The following is a 22,471-nucleotide window of genomic DNA, read 5'->3' as shown; positions in this document are numbered from 1 at the left end:
GGGGCTTTAGTGAGGGCCCGTTTCAACGACTGACTGAGATGGATGCACCAACTCAATATTTTTGGTTTAGAGAAAAAAAACTCGCAGAGTAAAATCTTACATTGCATAAGAACACCCGATGGCAGTGAGACACAAGAGCCCAGTGAAATAAGGCAGGTGGTCCGCGAATTTTATGAACTTCTGTTTGCTGCAGATGGAGATGGTGGCAGTGAAGACCAACAGGCCTTTTTGCAGGACTTACCGCAGCTGCCCAATGCAGATGTGGCACAGCTAAATAGAGAGGTGACCTTTGCAGAACTCACCACAGCCCTGGGACAGCTGAAAACAGGGAAGGTCCCGGAATCGATGGAATACCAGTGGAGTTTTATAAAGAGTTCTGGGATGTCATCGGCCTGGACTTATTGGAAGTGTTCCGTGGAGTTTTAAACTGGCTTGTTACCCAGAGCTGCCGTAGAGCCGTGATCACGCTGCTGCCGAAGAAGGGAGACTTGTGTCTCATTAAGAACTGGCGGCCTGTGTCTCTCTTATGCGCTGATTATAAAGTTCTCTCTAAAGCCTTAGCCAACAGGATGGTCCAAGTTTTAGGGAGAGTGGTGCATCCTGATCAGAATTACTGCGTGGCTGGCAGGTCCATCTTTAATAACATTTTTTTAATTCGGGACATTTTGGCTGCTGCAGAACTGTTTGGTTTTCAGACTGGTCTTATTTTTCTTGACCAGGAAAAGCTTTTGACAGGGTCAGTCACTCATTTTATGGAATGCCATGAAGGCGTTTGGGTTTGGGGGGTCTTTTATTAAACATATTCGTTTACTTTATAGTGACATTTCTGGTATCATAAAGGTCAATGGTGGCTTGTGTGCACCTTTCAGTGTCAGAAGAGGAGTCAGACAGGGATGTTCTTTGTCCGGCATGTTATATGCTCTGGCGCTGGAGCCTTTCCTGGTGCACCTGAGGAAGGTGCTGACTGGTCTCTCCATCCCCAACTGCAACATGGACCCTGTGAAAGTCACTGCTTATGCAGATGATCTTGCTGTGGTCATCACAAGCCAGAAGGATTTGGACAAATTAACTGATTGTCTGAGGAATTACAGCAAAGCATCTTCGGCTAAAGTGAATTGGAACAAAAGTAGTGCAGTGTTGGTTGGGAACTGGAAGGATGTAGTCCTCCTCGACTGAAGGGGTCTGCAGTGGACAACTGGAGGCTTCCTGTACCTGGGAGTCCATCTGGAGATGACCACTACATCCAAAAGAACTGGGAGGGTCTGTTGGACAAGGTTACAGCTCGGCTTGCCAAGTGGAAGTGGATACTCCCTCAGTTATCCTATAGAGGACGGATGCTGGTCATTAATAACCTGGTGACCTCCAGCCTGTGGCATAAGTGTATTTGTCTACAACCTCCACCTTTGCTTGTTCAGCAGATACAGAAGGCGATCATGGATTTTTTTTGGACTGGTACCCATTGGATACAGAAGGGCGTTCTATTTTACCATTGGATGAAGGCGGACAAGGACTTATTGACATTACCAGCAGGATTGCTGCTTTCCGCCTTCAGACCATTCAAAACTGCTGTATCCGGTCGAGCAGAGCCAGTGGATGAACTTAGCCGTACTCTTCTTTAAACAAGCCAGGCATATGGGACTTGGGAAAAGTTTACTGCTGTGCCACTTAGATAAGATCAAGACTTTACAGGTGCCAGGTTTTATAAAAGCCTTCTAGCAGCGTGGCAACTGCTGTTGATAAAAAAGGACTGTGATGACCTCTCCACATTTTGGGTCCTTCATGAACCACTGTTCTACAATCCTGCTGTTGGCACTGCTACAGGACTTTCTGAAAATTGTATTAATCATTTCATAATACATGGAATAACCACAATAAAGGACATAATTGACTGGGAAAATTACACTTGGAAAAGTGCACAAGTGGTAGCAGTGGAGGACAGGGGACACTCAGGCCGCCTAATGGAGAAGTTTCTGTGGCAGGTACAATCATCAATGGACAGGGAATCCATGACACTCCTGCACGGAATTTTCTCATCACAATTGAAGCCAACTGACGAAACACCTTTTCCAACGCTTACTGTGTCTCCGGCTGTTGAACTGAGGGATGGTGAGACTAATGTTTTAGCCTTAAGTTCTCTAGAGGCGTTATCTCTACCTACAGTGCCGGGGAAACAGCTGTACAGGATTTGTGTGAAGGTGAACAACCTGGAGCAGCTGAGGACACGAAGACACGACACACCATGGAGAGACAAGCTTGGAGCCCCTCAGGACTGAACCCGCATGGAGGTCGTTGTACAAGCCGCCATTGGCCAGTAGGGTGGGAGACCTGCAGTGGAGGTTGGTACATGGGATACTAGCGGTGAACTCCTTCTTATCGATTATATGTCCGGGGTCTCAGATTGCTGCCCTTTTGTGGTCTGAGGGAAAGTGTCTTTCATGCATTTATGTATTGTGAGAGGCTCCAGACCTTTTTAGTGAAATTGAAAGAATAGTAGAAGGGCTGGGGTCCCGTATAATGGCACGGTGTTTGTGTTTGGGGTTAGAATTACAAAACACACCAGAGAAAATATGAACTTAATTAATTTTATTATCGGGCAAGCAAAACTGTCAATATGGAAGACCCGTAAAAACAAGATTACTGGGAGTGGAAATGAAAATGTTGTTGTATTTTTAGAAAAGTATGTGAAAGTAGGATATTAGTGGATTTTAATTTTTATAAGTCCACAAATAATTTAGCAAAGTTTAAGGAAATGTGGTGTGTGAATAATGTGCTTTGTGTATGTGATGAAGATAATTTGCAATTTGTGCTTTGACTTTGGTGTTTCATTCCTTTATAAATTGGGTGGATAAATTGAGAATAAGTGGGATTGGAGGGTGGAAACAATGGGGGATTAGATAAATATATACTCCAAGAACAATATGAATATGTAATGGTTTAAAATGAATATTCATCATTAGGAAAGTGTGTACGTGTTTTTGTAAGACTTAAGATTTTGAGTTTTACTGTGTTTTTTTTGTATTTATTCCTGTGTTTATTTAATAAAGTTTGCTTTTAAAAATAAAATATCTATATATCTATCTATCTATCTATCTATCTATCTATCTATTATATATATGTATTCTATCTATCTATCTATCTATCTATCTATCTATCTATCTATCTATGTATATATGTATCTATCTATCTATCTATCTATCTATCTATTATATATGTATTCCTATCTATCTATCTATCTATCTATCTATCTATCTATCTATCTATCTATCTATCTATCTATCTATCTATCTATTGTATATAGTGTATTGCCTATCTATCTATCTAGAGTTTGCCAGAAAGCACATGACTTATAGCTAGAAGAATGTTCTATGGTCTGATGAGACCAGAAATGAACTGTTTGGCCCTTAGACTAAAAGCCATGATTGATTTAAAACCATAACTGTACATCATGAAAAACACACCATCCTCAAGTAAGGTGGTGGTCGCATCATGCTGTTGAGATGCTTCTTTGTCTCTCTGTCTCACTCATTCACTTACACACTCTCTGCATGTCTTCTCAATATGGATCCCCAGGTCTCCGTGTCCCCACAAGAATTTTCATTCCAGAAGTGCATCTTCTTGTAGTTACCTTACTGCAAACTAACACCTGCAACTAACAATAGTGACATGTGAAACACAGTCAAAGTAACCAGGTTAAATTAACGCATTTAGGGGTTTTGTTAAAAAATGGAATCACAAGTGTTAATGGCAATTAACCAACAGCTCTGTTTTTTAAATAGTAAAACTTACTAACCCATACAGGGATTGAGGAATTCAGATATGCATTTAAAAATCCAGCACTGGTAACCCTGGTCAGAATATCCAAAGTAGAAATTATAATAAGCTAAACACATAACAGAATTATACCAATCAGGAGAAAAACCCATGCCGACACGCTGAGAAGATGCAAACTCAAGACAACAAAGGCAAGGCATGGGATTGAAACCCAGGATGCTGTCTCCATTAAGCTACCCTCTGAACCGAAATACTGTCTACTGACAGCAAATTGTACATGTACAAATATGTACAAAAGCTGTTCCTAGCACATACAAAACTTTTGCAACGGGGTACGATTTCAATTTGACTTGTTTGTGAATCAGTTTTCAGTGCTGATTTACAATATTTGCCCATAGCCCTAGTGCCTAAAGATGAGACAAAATTAAATATCTAAAATGCATTATGTAAATCAGCAACTTTTCAAATGCTTAATATATATTCATGAAGAAAGTGCTAATGCAAAACCGTGAAGCAAGGCTGCCAATAAGTTGTGGCCTCCTTTCAGCTTCATGCCATGCATAGCTGTGCAATGAGACAGTTAACTGTCTTACAGAAAATAAAAAAGACTGATTACACCAAGCTAAATTATGATTAATCAGTATAATGTACAGTATGTACTGTATAAAATAGAGAGCTACTGTAGCAAAGAATATGTTACATTGGTAAACAAAATTATGAAAAAGAATCAATAAATGTAACTTTTTTTCTTAAAAAGAAAGCTGTCATCACAATGTACTGATAAGTGTGAACTGCACACAGCTACAATGAAGTTTTGTCAATATTCATTCAACACTGGGCTCATTGCTGTCAGTTTATATCAGGTGCAGTGTAGGTTGGTGTCGATCAGATGTGAGTGTTAAAGGAGCCCAAAACCATCCTTTTAATTTCTCTTTATGTATACTTGTTTTGGGCAGCACAATGGCGCAGTGGTATTGCTGCTGCCTCGCAGTTAAGAAACCCGAGTTCGCTTCCCAGGTCCTCCCTCCGTGGAGTTTGCATGTTCTCCCCGTGTCCACGTGGGTTTCCTCCAACAGTCCAAAGTCATGCAGGTTAGGTGAATTGGCGATTCTAGATTGTCCCTTGTGTGTGTGTGTGTGTGTGTGTGCCCTGTGGTGGGCTAGCGCCCTGCCCGGGGTTTGTTTCCTGCCTTGCACCCTGTGCTGGCTGGGATTGGCTCCAGCAGACCCCCGTGACCCTTTAGTTAGGATATAGCGGGTTAGATAATGGATGGATACTTGTTTCTTTTAAATACATTTCATTACCTGAACATTTAGAAATATTTAATTTTCAACCTTAAATTTGTCTTGTTGTTGTTCTTCTTCTTCTTCTTCCTCTTCAGCCTTTCCCATGTTCACGTGGATTGGCTATTTTGGCATTCTCCACTTTGGTCTGTTGTACAATTCCTCGTCTGATTCCCTTTTCTCCCTCAGATTCCCCCTTCACACGCTCCATGCTCCCTGCTCACTTTGCTCGCCCACCCCTGTTTTTGGTTTACCGGATATACAATTTAAAGAGATTGTTATTTTCATGGGAATTGTTAAAAATGCATTATTTTCACTTTTAATTTAAAACTTTTGTAAAAACAATATTTGTCCTTTATTTCCTGCCCCAGGTGTGGTTAAATCTCTTTCTCGCAGAATGTCTAACGCTGCTCGTGTTGTGAATGCACGCTAAGGAGATGCCAACGGATCAGCTGCTGCCTTTCTGCTGCTGGTGAGCTATGTGATCTGTTTGTCACGCTGTGCGTTGATCATTTAAAAGCCTGTACAGCAGCTGTCCTTTTGTCACTTCGTGTCTCTGCCGCTCGCGTTGTGAATATGAACGCATGCTAAGGAGAAGCGTTCTGATCATCTGCTGGCTTGTTGCTGCTGCTGGCGAGCTGCGTGTCCTGCTGGTCGCTTTTCGTTATTTTAAGAGCTGGGAGCATATGAACTGTGTCTGCCAAAAGCATTCAACAACTTCTAGGTTAGATGTCCGTGAAATTGTTTTAAATGTTGTCTCGCGTGACATTAAAGTGTCTATTGCGGGACATCAAATTGTCTTCCAAGAAGATCATGTCTCATCTCCCTAGTCTCCCTCCCAAGATTTTTTTTTATAATAGAGAGACATGCGAAAAATAGACACTATATTTTAGTAAGCATTAATGTGTAAGAGGATTAAAAAGGCTTATGCCTACATATTTTTTATTATTCTGTATGAGCTAGAAACCAACAATAGTTCATTAAGACTAATGTTAGACGTGCAGGAGAGCTGGAGAAAGACGAGCCCCTCACTTAGAGAGGAAATGTGAACTCTTTGGCTGTAAATAAAGGTGGCAAGTGCCAGTAAAAGAGAGTAAGGATAAGCCTTGTCAAACATAAATAATGGACAGAGATGGGGTTTGACACCCACTCAGTTAAGAAATATTAGTAGAATTAATTAGGGGCAAGATTTGAGCAGTGAAATGATAGGAGTCAGATGAAGATGAATAATGGCTTGTAAGAATTGTAATAAAAGTAAGAGATGCCTATGGCTCATGACTCAAGCCATCCGAGTTGAGTCTGTATGTGCGCCATACAATAAAGCTTAATTCTGCTGCCTGTCCTGAGTCTCCAAGTGCCTTCATTGGGGCTAAGGGTGCCGGTCTGCTTCAACAGCCTCCACTGCTCATCTGGCAAACTTTATCCCTCTTCCTCAGGTAACATAAGTTTAATATGTCACTGTTCTCTGTACAAAAAGTATTTTATAAATCTACTTTTCTTTCTACTCACATGAACAGCAGACATAGACTTAGCACACAGGGGCTCATCATTTAGAACTGCTAGGCAAGCATTAGAAGACAAGACAGGGACAACTGCGAAATGGGCATTGTATGCTATTTTTGTGTGTCAAAGTCTCCTCTTTGCCTTGTTTGGAATGGCATGATTCACCAAAGTGGGGGCCTGCACATAAAGAAAAAGTATAAAGCCTTGGAACATTGCCCGGCACACCTTTGAAGCCGACGGACGAATTGGAGAGAACGCCATCCGATCCGGAAAATGCTTCTAACGCAGCAGCGAAAATGGCAGTCTCTATACACACTACCCGAAGGTCTTGTCATGGCCTCCTCATCTGTTATGCCACATAAACCGTCATTAAAGAAAGCTAAGTTATTTCTCCTATGTGATTTCTTTCTTCTGTGATATCACCTTTTTATATTATTTCTACATGGTTTCGGGTTATGTAACACGCCGCAATTATAAAATAACTCATTCCAACAAGGGAGCTAGCGCCCCCTGCTGGATACACCTCTTCACTTTGGCTCTCGGAGTGAATGGAGTGCTCCTGGGAGTGCTCCAGGTGGCTCATTAGCCAGACATTGAATCTTTGCCAGGTGTGATGGAAGCCCAATTAAGGGTTCTGCAGCTCGCCGAAGGACGGGTGGGAGATAACGTCATCCGATCCGGAAACTCCTTCCAATGTAGTGACAAAAATGGCAGACTCTACACATCGGGCCCCCACTCCCGGACTGGGTTTTGTCACGGCTTCCTTCATCTGTTATTCGGCGTAAACCATCATTAAAGAAAGCTAAGTTATTTCTCCTATGTGATTTCTTACCGCCGTATCACTAAGGGAGGGGTATCGCCGCCTTATATTATATCTGTATAGTTTCGGGTTATGTAACATACCGCAATTAAAAAAGAACTCATTCCAACAAGGTAGCCACTGCCCCCTGCTGGACACACCTCCCGACTCTGGCTCTCGGAGTGAATGAAGTACTCCTGGGAGTGTTCCAGGTGGCTCGTTAGCCAGACCTTGAATCTCTCCCAAGTGTGGTGAAAGCCCAATTAAGGGTTCTGCAGCTCCCCATTGTGGCCCCCACGGTACCCAACAGTGCTGACCTGAACTCCAACTCCCGTGAAGCCCTGCTGGTATCCCTTCTGGTATATTGTCCTCCTGGCTATCACAGTGTGCAGAAAGTGAAGGAAATGAATGTCAGAGCTCCAGAGGTTTCACATTACCGCAGGTGAATTTATCAAAAGAATTTTGTGGGTTTCAAAATTTCACCCTTCAGATTTTAAATAATTTAAGCATTTAGGCATCCTTTTGGAGTGACATCTGTCTGTGTGTGTAGGAGTCATAATGTGAGTCTACAGACTCAAACAGGCGTCACTCAGTTGGAATGAAAGTTAGCAGAGTTATCAGCTCTGTCAAATATCACAAGTGCAGCACAATTAGACAAAGAAAAAATATATATTTTAAAAACACAATACTCAACAATGTTAGCCTGCAAACCTATTACTGGTAAAATCACAACTTTTTGAAGAATAAGTTATGTGCTGGACACATCAGATTTTTTTTTTTTTTTACAAATTCTGTGTTTTGATAATTAAGTGAATCTTGAATGTAAGTGTAGAATAATAATGTTAGAGCTTATTGGATGAGCCTTCAACAGACAGGCATTTTTATAATGAAATTTCAAATATAATTTATAACAGAATATTGCTCTCTGGGAGAGATCATTTACAGAGGCATAAATAGCTACAGATGACTTTCTTCTGAAAGTTAAAGCATTGCCTTCATGTTTGCTCTGAAGGACAATAAATCTTCAACAAGGTTTTCATAAACTGCAACTGACAATCAATCACAAATCTTCCACATATTGAAGCTGGCATCCTAACTATTCTACTATCAGTAGTATAATCGATTTCACTCTTGCAGGCTACCATACATATTTCACAATTTGAATTACATGTCAGACTCCTAAGACCATCTGATGATAGCTGCTTTCAGACAGAACTGCAATAATATTATGATAATTTCATGATTAGACACACACAATAATATACTGCTTCGTCACTCATGGCAAAAACTGACTTTGACATTATCCTCATTAAGCAATTATTACATTTCAATTTATTTTAATATTACTTACTTCCCATTTGCAGCTGTTATATAATACAGTTAAAATAAAACACTTAATAATATTCAGTAAAAAACAGAAAACAAAGAATAAAAGTGTCTGTTCCTTCATGGAAATACCTTAACCCAAAAATCTGGAATACCATTTGTGCCAAACGGAAATAAATAAAAAGGTAATAATGAAATAAATAATCACATAAAAAATAACAGTGATATGTATAAATGAGTCATTAAACTGTGAAAAAAATTACATAAATAAGATCAACTTAATTATTACAAAATACAATCTCATTAGTTTATTTTGGCTAAATTATGTACATACCTTTCATTTAAATATTATAAGTTTTATTTCAAAATGGCCTTATTTTTAAAAAGTGTTTTTATTTAATAATGTTTTTCTGAACATCACATTTACGAATGGGCCTTTTAATGTCGGTGCTATTTATTTCATGATGGGTTCCTCCCTTATCAATCGAAACAAAGAACCTGCTGCTATCAATAGATAAATCACAATGCAATGGCACTATATAACAGATAGATAGATATGAAAGGCACTACATTATAGATAGATAGAAATGAAAGGCGCTATATAACAGATAGATAGATAGATATGAAAGGCGCTATATAACAGATAGATATGAAAGACACTATATGATACGAGATAGATAGATAGATAGGTAGATAGATAGAAGGCAAGGGGGTGCCAGTGAGCTCCAAACCCCAACACAAATACATCAAGACAGTCCCAGGTTCAAATAAATGGGTGTGTTGGGTAAGAAGTTGAGAAGTAGATGGAAAAGGTTAAGGACGCCATTAGTTAGAGTGAAAGAGGGCCTGCTACACTTACCAGAGTGGGTTGAAGTCTGGCTGCTGGTCAACATTCGTGTGTGTCACGTAAATTACATGGAGGCGCCTGATGTAATTGGAGGGGGCTGGAGAGGTGGCAGTGGGGTTTGGAGGTCAAGGTCCCCTGGTTTTATAAAATGGGAAAATTGACTTCATCTTCATCTTTTTGCTGTGAGCCTGTGGTCACAGGATGATGCCTCGGAGTTCTTCTGTGCAATGTGTTAGAGAGAAGGGGAGTACACAATATCTGATAATAATTCCTTAGTGTGAGAGAGTAGGGAATAATCTGGTGATCCAGACATTACTCTGTTTATGTTCAACTGAGTTTTTTGTTTTGGAAATCCTTTAGTTTTCTTCAATACCCTCTTGAGAGAAGAAGAGAAAGAATTTTCACTAATGCTGTTTTTCCTTGTAGTTTTTGTGTCTTATTGTATTTTTTTTAACTTATATAGTAAGGAAACTGATTTAATGGACTTGCACAAATTTTGATATTTTGATATCATTCCTTTCTAATAAATGAAATGTCACTTTTAAATTTCTGTCTGTGTGTGTTTCTCGCTTAACCCAGCTTATCCTCAGTCATGAACTACAAGATGCCCACGGGTGGTGGTTTGTCTGGGCTATCACGCAGATGCTGGGCCACAGGTGATGATGATGTCTCTTTTTAACCTACTGCAGGTTCTCCTTCAGAAGGTCTTTCTTTATAAAAGTGCCAGAAAGCATAGTGCCAGTTTAAATCACCTGTGGTTTTATAATATTGTCAGATCACCTATCCAAAGCACCTAATGTGAAAGGTTCCAACTAGCCTCTTAGGTTCTTTTCTTAATGGAGGATAGGAAGAAATGTTAAAACCATCTATACAAGTGTTGCCTGTAACCTCTTTCCTATCTCGCTGCCCATACTGCACCCCATACTGTATGTTTCACCATTAGGACATCTACAGTATAGCAGGCTGCTCACTGACTGGGCTTGTCTTTAGTTTCAAACCTTTACTTCAACTCAGTTCACCACCAAATGAAATGAGGCTACCAGGGGGCGCATCAGCTCCCCAAAAGCCAACCCAGACAGACACCAGGCACACGTTCAGCAACATACTAGGCTTTATTTACAAGGGGAGGACACTTTCCCTTCATTCCCCCTAGAGCACCAAGCACAGTACTTTCTTTTCCTCTCTCTCTCTGTCAATCCTCCTGCCTCCACTCCTGCTCTGGCAAGCTTTGTCTTCCTCCTCCTCCTCCTCCCAACTCTGGCTCCCCAAATGGAGGCTCCTTTTATGCTGCAGCTGGGAGTTGTCTACTCCATGTATCTTGTTAGCGAGGTCTGGAATCACTCCCAGGTGTGGTGAGACCCCAACAAAGCAGGGCTCTGCTGCTCCCCCTGGTGGCTCCCACAGAACCCAACAGGGCTGTGCCAGACTCCAACTCCCATGGAGCCTGGTGGGGATCTGAGGTGCCGCTGCAGGGGTTCCACCACCTAGTGCCTCAGGGGAGGCAATGCCCTATGTACATCTCCTCTCCTGGTCCATTGCAGCTGAGAAAGGACCCTGTCCATCCATCAGAAGAGGAGTCCACAATGGCATCCCCTAGTGCTGTTAATGGACTGCTGTTAGACAAAGAAAGAACTATCTATCTATCTATCTATCATATAGTGCCTTTCATTTTTATCTATCTATCTATTATATAGTGCCTTTCATATCTATCTATCTATCTATCATATAGTGCTCTATCTATCTATCTATATCTATTATATAGTGTGCCTTTCATCTATCTATCTATCTATCTATTATATAGTATCTATCTATCTATCATATATCTATCTATTATATAGTGCCTTTCATATCTATCTATCTATCTATCTATCTATCTATCTATCTATCTATCTATCTATCTATCTATCTATCTATCTATCTATCTATCTATCTATCTATCTATCACACCTGATGATCCTGATGCTCTTGGCTCTCTAATCTAAAGTCTTAGCAGTATTTCTATTTGGATGGATAGAAACTTTCTCAAATTAAATAAGAAGAAAACAGAAATCTTGGTGATTGGCAAACCTGAATATAGCAAGGGCTATAGAATTAGAAATAAACTTGATCAATTAGGTTTAAAAATCAAGCAGAAGGTATGGAATTTAGGGGTAATCATCAACTCTGACCTAAACTTTAAATCACATATTAACAAGATTAGTAAGACTGCATTTTTTCACTTCAAGAACACAGCAAATGTTAGACCTCTAATAACTTTACAAGACGTTGAAAAATCAGTTCACGCTTTTGTTTTCAGTCAACTAGATTATTGTAATGAACTCCTTACACGACTAACTACAAAAGACAGCAGTGAGACACAGTTAGTGCGAATGCAGCAGCCAGAATCTCAACTAGAAAAAGAAAATCTGTGCACAACTCATCAATTTTAGTGTTGTTACATTCATGACCTGAGTCATTAAGAATTGACTTTAAAATACTGCTTATGGTTTATAAGACTTAAATAATCTGCTCTGTCCCATATTTAAGAATGCCTGTCCCCCTGCACTCCAAGTCATAACCTTAGATCTTCTAATGGTGGTCTGCTTATAATTCCAAGAGCCTAGCTTAAAAGAGGTGGGGAGGTGGCCTTTTGCTGTTATGAACCTAAAATCGGACAACATTTTCCTATAGAAATTCCCCAGTCTAACACTGTGGAACATTAAATAAAACTGCTAAAAACTGTTCATCTTAATTTGCCTTTTTCGTAGCTACATTTCAGTTGTATTCCATTTATAGGTATAGAATTATCATATTCTTCTATACTAACCTCTACTGTTCTCTGCTGTCTTTTCCAGTTCTTCTTTGGTGGGGATCTGCACCTGCACCACCTGATCAAGGCACCATGAAGCCTCCTGAAATGATGGAATGAAGGTGGGTGTCTCAGCTGTCCACAAGACCAACATTTCATCATGTGAAACATGAGAACAAAGAGGACTGATTTAGAAACTTTTATGTTAAATGGAATGCCCAGTGCAGACTGGGTAGTCTTTTGGCCTTGGAAACCCTGCAGATTTGATTTTTTGTTCTCCAGCCTAAACTGAGTTTTTTTCTGTCCTCCCGGCCATTTGACCTTAACTTGTTTTGTTGTTACTTATTCTTTAATATTATTGCCTAATCTTATGTGTTTCTCTTTTCTTGTTACTTGTTCTTTGACATCCTGTAAAGCACTTTGAGCTACATTGTTGTGTGAAACTGTGCTATCGAAATAATTGTTGTTGTTTAATATAATTGTATTGTAAGGTTTCTAAACTCGTTTGGGACGACACACTGAAGAGCATCCCGAAGTGTAATTGCCGCATCTACGATAAAAGTTTATTAGTTGTCAGGGCTTCCAATGTGTAAGCGGCTCGTGCGGTCACAGTATAAGCACCTGCCATTGATGGGTGATACAAGGAACATTATAAATGCAGAGAACAGCATTACCTGGCCATGACTCTGCCTGAATGCTGTGTCTGTGTATTGAAGAGTGGTAGATCAAGTCAAGTCAAGTCAAGTAGGGGAGCATGCACTGGTACAGTATGTAGCCACACCCACTACACAACGAAACAACTCGGGATCCTGGTTGGCAACCCCCCAGGCAGACACGTGGTCCTGTCCCACCCTCTGGAAATTACCCTCTATCTGCCACAGCCAGGTGTTACATGGGCAACCTCTTGGCCTGGTTCAGCCTCTCGGGTCCCCAACAATGAGGATCTTACGAGCCAGGTAACCCTCGGGGAAACGCGCCACATGGCCGTAGTGCCGTGACTGACGCTCCCTCACAATGCAGGTAATGCACCTCATTTGGGACTCCATGAGCAACTGCTCTTTCGACATAAAGTCAAACCAACGGTACCCAAGGATTTTCCGGAGAGACACAGTACCAAAGGAGTCCAGTCTTCGTCTCAGGTCACTGGATAGCGTCCATGTCTCACAACCATATAGCAAGACAGGAAGCACCAGGACTCTAAAGACTTGGACCTTCGTCCTTTTGCAGAACTATCGGGAGCGCCACACACTTCTTTCCAGCGACCTCATGACCCCCAATGCTCTCCCAGTCCGTCTACTGACTTCATAGGAAGAGTGACCAGAGACATGAACGTCACTGCCGAGGTAAGTAAACCTCTTGACGAGGTCAACACACTCTCCACAAACAGACACACTGCTGATGGCCGTGCCCAAGAGGTCATTAAGGCCTGGATCTTGGTTTTTATCCAGGACACTCTCAAGCCAAGACACTCAGACTCCTCACTCAGTCTCTTGAGCGTCCCGATCAAAGCCTCCATTGACTACGTGAAGATCACAGCACAGTCAGCAAAGTCAAGATCAATTAATCTCTCTTCACCAACAGATGCCAAACAGCCGCTGGAGCCCACGACCTTGCCCAACACCCAGTCCATACAAGCATCGAACAGAGTAGGAGCAGAACACACACCTGACGAACCCCAGAATCACAGGGAAAAACACAGAGGTCCTGCCTCCACTCTGCACAGCACTCACACTACCAGTGTACAGGCTGGCCATGATATCCAGCAACCTTGAGGGGATCCCGTGAAGTCTCAGGATCTCCCACAGGGCAGCTCGATCAACTGAGTCAAATGCTTTGTGAAAATCGACAAAAGGCTGCAAAGAAACTCTGCCGATATTCACGTTTGCGCTCCATGCGAACCCTCAGTGCCTGGATGGGGTCGATGGTAGACTTCTTAGGTGTATACAATAAATAACCATGCTGTTCCTGTTTCAAGCTGAATAAAGCTGGTTTTGCTAAAATGCTAAGACTCAACTTTGTGTTTTGGGGTGCAAGACAGGGACTCACACATCACAGTATGAAAACACAGACATGGTGAAAAGAGAGTGAGGCCTCCTAAATCAGCTACAAAGCAGACACAGTCCCCAACTACTACCTACAGGCTTCGGCCTACTCAGAGCTCAAAAATATGGAGATGGATTAAAAAGTTCCAAAATGCCATAAAGCTCTCAAAATATGTAAGGATGTCCAACAAAGAGGAAAAAAAGTTAAAAAATTTGGGAAAATAATTCTAACGGAAATCTTAATAAATTAAACAGTTCTCTCTATTATAAAAAAAAAACTTGGGACGAGACATGATCTTTTGAAGAGAGACAGATAGACACTTTCACTTCCCGTGAGACAGTCAAGTCACGTCATACTTACAACCTTTGGAAGCAAGTCCTGTGATACACATGCAGAGCAGGTTAGAGATATTGGAACTAGGAAAATTCGAAAGTCTCAAAAACATGAGAGTAAAAAAATAGATTGAATAGTGTTTGAGGATGTCTGGGGGAGAAGAGAGACAAGGCAGTGACTTTAAAATGTTTGACGCCACACAGGAGCAGCAGCAAGCCAGCAGCAAAAAGGAGGTAAATAAAACAACTGTTATTTGTTTCCCATTGTATCACCATTTAAGAGGGGTTTCAGAGGAGTGAAAGCGTCTCCTTGGGGTGTGTTCATCCCCCCCCTTCACAACGGCGTGTAGCCGTACAGTAAAGATCGCATTAGTGCAAACAAATGGAAAATATTACTCGGTGAAATAACAGAACAGCGAGAATAGTGTTTGAGGATGTCTGGGGGAGAAGAGTGACAAGGCAGTGACTTTAAAACGTTCGAAACGCCGCACAAAGTGCAGATCATGCCTCACAGGAGCAGCAGCAAGCCAGCAGCTGATCAAGCAAAGAGGAGGTAAAAAAAAAACTGTATTTGATTCCCATTGTACCACCGTTTAAGAGGGGGCTTCGGAGGAGCGGCGGCGTCTCCTTGGGGTGCATTCAGCCCCCCTCTTCACAACGGCACATAGTGCTTGGCGGGTGGGGGGATTGGGGTTGGTGAGCGAAGCAAGCAGGGGGCAAAGCTCCCTAGTATAACAAAAAAATGGAAAATAAGAAAGAAGTCAGAACAAGGGCAAATGAACATTACATTTTCTCTGAAATGTGGTGTACGCAAGGGTCAGAGATGCCGTAAATATACGCTCCTTCATAAGTGTTGATTTCTTTTTTACAAATCCTAACGTTTGTGTGGCTCATTTGTGTGTACCCAAGCTTTATAAATGGGGTCCTTGGTGAGTACAAGTTCACTTTAAACACTGCGGGGATTCAAGAAATCTCGCAGTACTCCAAAGTGCAAGACATAGAAGTGCTTGTAAGCAGTCCATCAAGCAAAAGAAACCACATATGCTTTCCACATAACATTTTCTGTTTTAAACAAAATTAACTTCTACAGTGTCCCTACCGTTTAATACGCTACGCTCTTATGTGTAAAGTGCTGTCATTGCATTGATTGTCACCAGGTTGACATTTTCAGCTTCCTGTTAAAAGGCTTTTTACTTTGGCCCATGAAACAAACAGGGAAAAAATATTAGCAACTCTGTGTCCAGTATTGACATTTTGCTGACAGGCGCTGTTTGTACTGTAAATGGTTGCATGGCATTTATGCAAAGAAAAGACCCCAAAAGGAATGTTGGTTTAGCCACCTCATCCATATGCATGAGACTCCCCTTGACTCTGAGGAAAGGATTCTGTACTTAAACATTTGGTACCATTTTGTTTACATCATTAAGTCCCTTTAAAAGTCTCTTTAGAATTTCCAGAGTTTTGCAGACAAGCCCGTGTCCAGACTCCGCTTTAATACAGAAGAGACAGAGTGATGTTTGCTTGAGATTGAGGTGGCATTAGAATTTGTCACTTCCGTCAGCATTTTATTGTAAGGCTTGCTTCAGTTTATGCTTATTTATTTAGAGATAGGCTTTATTAAGGCTCAGCACGGATAGCTCCTTTTTGACTTCCTGGAACCCCCGCTAGGTGTTTGCATATATATTAAATGATTTCTAATGTAAATTCAAACTTAGTATGATAGATCATCTGTGTTTGCACTGCTGTCAGCAATTTATAATCTTCTGCCGCTCCACAACTATTGTAATGTTATACAAATATTACATTCTAAACCCAAGGCAGCTGTTTGACATGAGCTGGTAAGCAGCTGCTAATGGTAAATGATGTCACTCTTAAAGGGGAAAGGTCTTCTCGCAAATGCTTAAACCAAGACCGGCAGCTATTGTGCTAAAGACTCTTTTATGGTGAAGTTTAACATCTTTTTTTTCCTCCTTAAATATACACATACAGGTAACATTCTCCAGTAGATAGATAGATAGATAGATAGATAGATAGATAGATAGATAGATAGATAGATAGATAGATAGGCACTTTATAATAGGTAGATAGATAATAGATAGATAGATAGATAGATAGATAGATAGATAGATAGATAGATAGATAGATAGATAGATAGATAGATAGATAGATAGATAGATAGATAAGACACTCAGATTTAATCAGTTGAAATGCAACGATTGACCTGAAATGGTGAAAATGTCACCAAGAAACTACCAGAGGTTTAAATTTAAAGTCTAGTTTAGCAAAATTGAAAAAAATAGATCCATCACAGTCTAGGCTTTCATGGCACACATCAATAGGTATTTAAAATTGACAGAACCTATTCACAGTGTTACAATTAAATTGTACCTCTTGAGAGCTAGCGTAATTGGTTGATTTTGTTTATTAAAAGTAAAAATAACAAACTGGACAACGGGATAAAATATCCTAAAATCTTCACACTGGCTTAATCCAGTTCAGGGTTGTTGGATGGCAATTGCATCACAGAACCCACTTGGGTACATAAAGTGACAAGATAAAGTATGTGAACCTTTTGGAAAATAACTAATTAATGTACAGGTTTGTCTTAAAATAATCTGATCTTCATCTACGTTATAATAATAAACAATCCTTGGTGAAGAGATTTGTGGCATTGGAGTTTGTAGATCAAAACAGTGCAGCACTGGCTCTGTCCGTGGTCAGGCAGCATCAGGAGCTTTAATGGGAAGTTTCACGCTAATTGTGCTCACGTGAATGTGCAATTGGTTCTGGTCATAATTAGGACACCATGTCCCACCATGCCCTAAAATAGAGGTTAACAAACTAGGGTGCAAAATGGCATTTCATGGCAAAGACAAAGGCTGCATTGTAATTTGCCAAAAACAGAGTGAGGTGTATTGTCTGACTTTATCGTGGTGCAATCAGTGACTTGCAGTGTGCCATTACTTCAAGGTCTTTTATTAGTTTGTGCTCCTGTTCTATGAAAAGAATCGAGCATTGAATGTGCCATTGTTAGCTGTGAAGAAACACTTATTCTTGCGGGTTCCTTGTTCTCAGTATGGAATTTGGACTGTGCAGTGATTCGTAGAGAAGGGCGAGGTCTAGTGTTGATGGCCTGATCCTGAAACGTCACTGTTTTAGAGGTTTGATTGTCATTTTTGCTAAGGGGGAACAAGGGGGAATGAATTGGGTGCAACACCTGCTACTTAAATGGACCCCATCTTTACTGCTGGCAGTCCTGGCTGTAGTGCAGCAATTTTAACTGTGCAGCACATCTGGTTTTGAACTGCAATACAAGTGTTATCAGGGTGAAAAAGCTTAGTGACGCACTGGCACCTTTTGTTTCAAGGGGGCCTCCAATCCCCCAAACCCATCAATCGCTGATTGTGTGTTACTTCTTTGCGTGATACCTCAACTGATAAGTCTAGTGTCTAAGCTTCACACATGACACATTTACAAGATTACTAAGATTTAAAAAGGTTTAAATTGCTCAATTTATGTTTCAATGTTATGTACTGAGTTAAAAGCTTATCGGCCAGCTCCATTTGTTTATCTGCAGTACTGTATGTGGTTCAATTTGTGGTTCAAAAATGAGAAATTTGACTTCTTCATCTTTAACCCTTTGAACCCTGACCTCCCCACCCTTTCCTGCCCATAACCCTCGGCTCCCCAACAATTTTCAATGAATTTTGAAACGTCATATTTTGAACTTGAAAAGTAAAACTTTACTACAAAGTTTCATTTTACACTGTTACTAGGGGGTTTGCCCCCTGCTCGCTTCACTCGCCAACCCCCCCCGGTCTGCCACTTAGTGTCTCTGCCACTCGTGTTGTGAAGAGGGGGGCTGAACGCATCCCAAGGAGACACGGTTGCTCCTCCGAAACCCCCTCTTAAACGGTGATACAATGGGAAACAAATACAGTTTTTTTTTTAACCTCCTCTTTGCTCGACCAGGTGCTGGCTTGCTGCTGCTCTGCTGCGTGATCTGCATCTCGCACGGTGTTTCAAACATTTAAAAGCCTGTGCAGCAGCTGTCCTACGCTTTGTCTTTTATTTCCAGCCCCAAGTGTGGTTAAATTTCTTGGCACAAAGTCCTGTCTCGCGGGACGTGAGTTCTTGATATTTTTTAGTTTATAATTTAAAAATTGAATAAGAATCTAAAAATCTAACATCATATTAAAGTTCGATAAATTCTGAAAAGAATGATACCAAACTTATATATTGTAATAAATAACGAGTCATCAAAATAGAAAAAGTTTTGGGGTTTTATCCCCGTATATTGTCGTCCAGACAAAATGAAAAGAATGATCCAAATATGACTTTTTTCCAGTACACAAATGAATGAAATGCTGTAACAAAATGGCGTTTATATAGAGGATGGGATGATGGGAGGAAGTGGTTGGCAGGAAGTGACGTTTGGAGGCGGGACCACGGAACCAACGTCACCAGGAGCAGACTGAAGTAATCCAGTGGGAACCGGAAGTGACGTCATCAGATGGAAACCGGAAGTGACATCATCGTGGCCATTTTGGATTTGTGATTTTGAGACTGTTTTACTTGTCTTCCGGTTTTCTGTAGATAGAAAGAGAGTCAGGTAAGCACCACGTGATAAACCCTTGTCTCGCAAGATTTCACTCACCTTTAGGCTCTTTGACTGCCTCCAACTCGCACGTGTGTGACAATATATATATAGGTTTTAAAATAAGCCCGATTTAAAGCGTGACAAAAAACATCACATAAAAACATCAATAAAATCGTTGCACTTTTAGGTTTAGGATTTTAGGTCAGTGGAATGGTGAGGATGCAGGGAGTAAAGTTGGTGAAGGTGGAGGAGTTTAAATACTTGGGATCAACAGTACAGAGTAATGGGGAGTGTAGAAGAGAGGTGAAAAAGAGAGTGCAGGCAGGGTGGAATGGGTGGAGAAGAGTGTCAGGAGTGATTTGTGACAGACGGGTATCAGCAAGAGTGAAAGGGAAGGTCTACAGGACGGTAGTGAGACCAGCTATGTTATATGGGCTGGAGACGGTGGTACTGACCAGAAAGCAGGAGACAGAGCTGGAGGTGACAGAGTTAAAGATGCTAAGATTTGCATTGGGTGTGATGAGGATGGATAGGATCAGAAATTAAGACATTAGAGGGTCAGCTCAAGTTGGACGGTTGGGAGACAAAGTCAGAGAGGCGAGATTGCATTGGTTTGGACATGTGAAGAGGAGAGATGCTGGATATATTGGGAGAAGGATGTTAAGCATAGAGCTGCCAGGGAAGAGGAAAAGAGGAAGGCCTAAGAGAAGGTTTATGGATGTGGTGAGAGAGGACATGCAGGTGATGGGTGTAACAGAACAAGATGCAGAGGACAGAAAGATGATCCGCTGTGGCAACCCCTAACGGTAGCAGCTGAAAGAAGAGGAAGAGTAGATAATGTCATCAGTGCGCTATCTGTAAGATAAAGGTGCACCGTTTTTATCACAAGCACCGTCAATGCAGTTACATTTTGATGACCTATCACCAGAACTGAACCTTTGATATGCCGCAAAAACTATTTTTGTTGCCAGAACCAATGCACAGAAACACCGTGCACAATTTGCACCAGTACATTGTTTTACTATACTTTGGCAAGACCTTGTCAGGAGCGTTGTGCCAAGCAGGCAAGTCGTTATCTGAATCCATATCACTGATTTCACTTTCAAAATCGGCAGCGTAGTCACTAGCTAAAATATCCTCTGAGTTAGATTCTAACAGCAACAGTTCGCCTCGTTCAGCTGTAAATCACTGCCTTTTTGTCTCTGGGATGTGTTTTACTACAACCAGGTTTTGGAGCAGCCGACTGCTCAGTTTGCTGCTTCTTTCCACCCGCTGCAGTACTACCTACTGCTTTTTTTGCTTTGCTTGACTGATTTTTACGTTTTGGCATGATAAAGCAATCAAAACCACATTGAATTTACCGATAAAACATTTTCACTTTCGCCTTATAAAACCACACACAAAAATAAAAGCAATTCTATTTTTGGAATGACAAAACCAAGCAGCATCAGTGGTGTGTGTGATATAGACAGTTGTATAGAACTGGCCGGTATAGTGGCCTGCCAGGTAATAACAGTAGATGGGCAGGCTGGTAAACCGGTCTTTTGGGTATATAACTTTTGAAGGGGGTGAGAACCTAAATCAAACATTCTCTAGGGCTGTGGGGCATAGAAAAGGTTAGAAACAACTGCCCACATGATCAGGAGAGATCAAAAAGAAAATAAGGGGCAGATTTGGGAGTGTGAGTCAGCATGGTGGTGAAGAGGCAGGTGGTCAGCGGCCTGATGAGGAAAGGATAGGAATGGCACTCCAGAGGGAGATTGTCCCATGTTGAGATCCATGGATGAACAAGTATCAATTGGGTGGACTCCTAGAGATCCTGTAGACACCAAGGGGGGCGTAGAGAAAACTGAGATCTAGCTCTAACCATCCAGGAATGGTGGTGATCAGGACGAGAGCCAGAGAAACAAAGACTCGACCGGTAACCTTGGGGGAGAGTGAAAGAAAAGCTGCTCTGGGCTGTCAGGAATGGAAAGGAAACCCAGTGTCTGCCTAGTTCTAGTCTTAGGTTTAAACATATTTATTGTTGGTTTTTATCTTCTGTAGAACACTTATTTTAATTGAGACGATTTATTTATTTATTTAGTTGAGGAAACACTGAAGTTTATTTTTGAACATTGATGTAAAGCAGTGGTTCTCAACCTGTGGGGTGGGCCCTGCTAGGGGGGCGTGAAGTAACAAAAAGGGGGGCGAGAAGATGTGAAAAAAAGAAAACAAGAATCAAAAATATGAAAAAACATTTGTTGAAACCAAAACAAATTAACTTAAACTACATTCTGATACTAGAACAATAAATATAGAGTTAGATAAATGTCGATAAAAGTTAAGTAGGTATAATAAAATTTGCATCTACATTTCAAAAAAATGTTAGGGGTGCACGATTAAAACTGTTATGAACAGGGTCGCAAATACTTAAAGGTTGAGAAACGCTGATGTAGAGAAAAACACGGAGCACTTTTTGGCCTACCTTTACTTTGTCATGCATTCTTATTGAATAGTCCATCCACAATTTTGAGTCTGTATGTGTCCAGTCTTATATGTTAACATATGTATGCATTTATCATACATCATTAATCCTTGTGTTTCTCAAAATATGTTATTATTCTGTTTCTTAAAGCGAGTGTGCCTCAGTTACCTTGATATAAGTCTAAAGGCTGAATACCACCTCTTACAATGGATAAAGGTAAGGTAAATTAAGAAGGAGCCTTACCGAGTTATTGGATTAATTACCGGTATATAGAATGGCAAAACTGATCATTTTAATTAAGTTAAAAAATTCTATTCCAAATCCCACATTATTACATCATCCTCCTAGGTAGATGTCTTATTGATTATTAATCATAAAAATTCCACAGCACAGATGTAGAGTCGATGGAGTGGTCACTTAACACTAGAATCCCTGGAGCCTACGCAAAAAAGTCGCAATGCCAGGCCACCTTAAATTCCTTCACACCTCTATCCTTTGTACTTCTTCGCACCTTCTAGCAGTTCACTACTCAAAACGGGGAGAACCGGGGCTCGAACACGCAAACTCTTGATTACAAGGCAACAGTTCTTACCTCTACTCCACCTAAGCAGACATGTTGGGTCTCTGTCGATTGATATTTGGGCTTAGCTTTACACTCATTGACAGCAACATGTAAACTGAATGATTTCCTTTTCTTTGGTAATATGCGCAT

This window comes from Polypterus senegalus, chromosome 5 (genome assembly GCF_016835505.1).
Source record: "Polypterus senegalus isolate Bchr_013 chromosome 5, ASM1683550v1, whole genome shotgun sequence".
NCBI lineage: Eukaryota > Metazoa > Chordata > Cladistia > Polypteriformes > Polypteridae > Polypterus > Polypterus senegalus.
Note: the sequence above shows the minus strand (reverse complement) of the source record.